We start from the raw sequence: 4104 nt of genomic DNA, 5'->3' as shown, positions 1-4104 counted from the left end.
GGTCTCATTAATGGGGATAGTGTGAGAGTGGACAGGAATTATAATATAATTATGCAGATTAAAGGTATGTTAGGGAGGGATTGAGAAGTAACAACTTATCATGTGTATAGGGAGGCCAATTGTGTGGCCGATTGGTTGGCAAATTATGGGCTAACTAGGGATTTATTAGCCAGGGGATTAGATGTGTTAGAAGAACCACCGTCGAGGCTTTATCCCTTATTGTATTATGACCTGATTGGATCTACTGTTACTCGTTCAATTTAGAAGGGCTTATTAGCCCCGATTATTACCAAAAAAAAAAAAAAACATGCCCCAAGAGACCACCTCTGATACAGTGGCATCGCATACAACCGCAGCATCTAAGAAGGCGACGTCATGTCTGATCACGACCGTTGCTCAATCCCACTCTCTTCTCTTTCTCTTGACTCCACTCCACGTGGCTCCTTCCATTGCCTTCTCAGGTCCAGGCGCTTAACGCTGGAAATCCTGTTTTGAAAAGCTGCCTGTAGTTAACGCTGCGATAGAGGTTTGTCTGCTGTTCAATAGCTTTCTCTTTTTTTCTTTTTAATTTATTTCTTTTTGTTGGTGGTTTTGCCTGATGGGCCTTTTTTTTAATCTTTTCTTTTGGTATTCATAATCAGCATGGAGTTTATTTCGGAATTACATACGCTGATCTTATTGCTGATGTTCAAGTGAGGAGGCAAACGATACCCAATGCGAAGCGAAGGTGAGTTTTGGGACTGTTCAATGCTCTGTGGTTTGCTTAAGGCATTAAAGTTTCGAATCATTTTGGTAACGAGCCATGGTGACAAGTGAAGTCAAATTTATTGGAAGAAATCCAAGAATCTGTCTCATTTCTTGTTTGTGAATGACATGCGATGCATGTTTACGATGAAGTACTTTGCAACACATGTTTCTTAGAAATATGTAATGCTTTGATGTAATGGCATGCCAATCACATTACCCCCTCTCCCCACTTGACAAGTTCGACACAGAATTTTTTTCGCAATTCTCGGCGTTTCTTTTATAGAACACCATCACCGTTACTGGGGGAAAATAACCCTATTGAAGATATTCTATTCTCCAGTACAAATGAGTCTGGACTCATCGTTGAGCTATCATGATGCTAGTATGATTTGGGCCTCCAAGTTTTCATGTCCTTGGCTATGATTGTTGTTGCAAGTGCGGTTTAACTTCAGACAACTAGTTCTAATAGTCTCTCATTCTTCCTTTTGGGAAGTTTTTTGGGATTAGTTCTTATATTAGGAGGTGTAGGGCCAATCTCTGTCCAGCCTGAGGAAACCTGTGCATGCCCCTGATACCTTTCGGGACATGGGAGCATAAGAAAGGGGATCCCATCAACTTCTTCTGATATCAGAACAAGTGATAGACGAAACTCATCTTGGAACACAGAGTTTGAATTTTATGGACTTAATCATCAGCCTGCACCATGTATAAATCATATCATGAAAATTGTCGGTGCCTGGTTGGTCCTTGCAAATTGTGAGCTTCCAGCAAACAAACCAGCATTTCTGTGATGAGGAGAAAAATTGATTAGCTGGAACAAACATTGATGTTGATACATGTGTGTTGCTGTCACTCCTCACAGTTGAAATAAGAATCATTAGCATGCAAGAATGAGTGTTCAAAGGCAATTTAGCTAAAAACCACGAGGACGAATGATGCTAGAACATGAGAGCTTTTTCAAATTTCTGCTTGGATCGCCTTTTAATAATCAAGCTTGCTTAATCTTCTAGACATGGTAAATGTTGCATAATTCCTGTGTTGTCCTCTGGAGATGTGTGGCAATGATCATTACCCTTACAAGTCAAGTGCTGATGTAGAAAAAGTATCCTTGTGCTTCTAAGTGAATTGCTATTGTTTGTGTACTCTTGCTGCGGTCTAGTTCTGTCGATACCCAAATAGAATGTATTTTTATACAAGAAAAATTGCACTCTATCATTATCGTAACAATCTCTAATATGGAAATTGATTGATAAGATATACGATGTGTCTGAAAATATCATAGGCAGCCCTAATTTATACTAGTAAGTCTAAATCCTAATCCTCATAGGAAAGGGACTCACTGTTAAAAGTTATACAACTAATAAAAGATCCTAATAACTTGGGGATTCCAAAACTAAATAGGAAGACTAAAATTACAAAGAAAATATCAATTCTTCCAGAAGCTCTAAAAGTTGATTGTTTTCATGCATCCACACACGGTATTATTAGCAATTAAATAATGGTTAACCCTACAATTTATCAAGAAAAATGACTCCAAAGAAAACCAGTAACAATAGTATATATTACTTACCTTTTGGCATTGATTTCCTCAAATGCTAGTGTTTTAGGTTATCTGAAATACAAATTGTATGTCTGGCTGGTAGAGGTTCCTTTAATCATGTTTTGAGTGTTTGATTATCCTCCATAACTCATTGAATGGTTCTGCGAAGCAGCTGCTAATTGACCTACTGCATAAGAAATATAAGGACTTAAGGATGCCATCACGAAACCCCAGATTCGTGGCTCTCATGTTATTGCAGAATTGAGTTTGCATTGAAGAAAATGTGTAAATTACTAGATTTATAGAATATTTGGTGTTTTGACTAGACATTATTTACAATTGTTGCTATCGTCAACTTGAAGCGTCTAAGCCCCATTCACTCTCTACTTTCATTTTATTGTTGGATGTTCTACTCATCTGGAAGCAAAACACTGTTTTATCGATTTTCAAATTCAATGTGCATTGAGTTCTGTTTAGAATGGAAGCATCACTTGGGACTGTTGGGATCCCTACAGGTACAAAATTGATTTTCAAATTCAATGTGCGTTGAGTGCTGTTTAATAAATGATTATTTTTAAAAAAAGAACAAATAGTTGTGATTCATCCTACAGGTATCGGTATGAAAGTCTTATATACTTATAGGCTGATTTATTTTTGTTTTTAGCTGAAAAGTTGAAGCATGTTTTCACTAATCATCTGAGCTATACTCTTTCTGAGCTTTCAGTTACTAGTGCAATGGACTCGTGGAGAGAATCTCATTTTCACAAGTGCTGATTCTTCTGTAAATGAATTTAGAGGGCGATTTACAACTGGGTGATATGGAAAAGCCTTTTTCTTCCACCACTAGAGTATCCATAAATAGCTTCAAAAGCAATTGATTTTTCCGATGTTTTTAACAGCATGGGTGCAAATTGTTTAGCTAATATTCAGGCAACTTAGGCGCCACTTGCAACTAGTGGAGTATTTGAAGGAGGAAATGATGACACGAGACCTTTCACCAAATATGAGGGAATTAGAAGCCATGTGAGGACCCCCACCATGGTAGAATCAAAGAATTCAAACATATCAGACGTTATACTTCCTGCAATAGTAGATGAAAAGCATGATATGCAATCACAATAAGCATCCCTAGTTGTCAAATAAATGTTGTGTTATCTAATGTGAGTGCGATGAGTCAGACATCTACCCTGGACGTTGAGGCAAATACTAGTGCTGATAATGCTAGAACAGATACTATGTGTGAGAATGCTAATGTTCTTGCTCATCAGATTGAGAACTCCTCTGATGTAGTTTTATGTACAAAATGTTTCTTTGAATGAAGACATAATGGATATTGATGTTAAAGACTGAGAAAAAAATTCCAGTGACTGAAAAAGTTTCAACCAGTGAACAATTAGGAGAGTCGGGGAGATGATTCGATTACAATGGTAGATTATATTCCTCTTCTCGTTGCTGCTGATGAAACAAAAGTTGAAAATGTCTCTTCAGTTGCAAATAACCTGGAAGTTATGATGGATGAAGATGATAAATCTGTGACAAAAAAGTGTTTCAGGTAGAGAATAACTTAAGGAGTCTGAGAATGAAACAATTGCACTTGTGGATCATATTCCAGTCAAATAGCATGATAGTTAAAAGATATTCTTTCAGTTGCAAGAAGTTAGAACCTGGAGAAGCTAGCTGTGGAAGAGCAAGAGCATGGAGATACTGATACTAGAAGTATTGTTGTCGTGGATGATGATTTTGAAGTTAAAGACAACTCTTCTGTTGAAACTTGTATGTCTCTGGAGGAGGCGGGGATGAAAGGGCAAATGCATGAA

At 37.5% G+C, this 4104-nt stretch overlaps 1 long non-coding RNA gene across 1 annotated transcript; it reads left to right on the top strand.

The window, feature by feature from the left end:
* Window positions 1-310: 310 nt before the first annotated feature.
* Window positions 311-1501, top strand: LOC133706049 (uncharacterized). The gene is made up of 2 exons (XR_009844427.1): window positions 311-526; window positions 642-1501. It is a non-coding gene; the product is annotated as an uncharacterized LOC133706049 (long non-coding RNA).
* Window positions 1502-4104: the final 2603 nt, after the last annotated feature.

Source organism: Populus nigra, chromosome 1 (assembly GCF_951802175.1).
Source record: "Populus nigra chromosome 1, ddPopNigr1.1, whole genome shotgun sequence".
NCBI lineage: Eukaryota > Viridiplantae > Streptophyta > Magnoliopsida > Malpighiales > Salicaceae > Populus > Populus nigra.
This window is presented reverse-complemented; position numbering and strand designations above follow the sequence as displayed.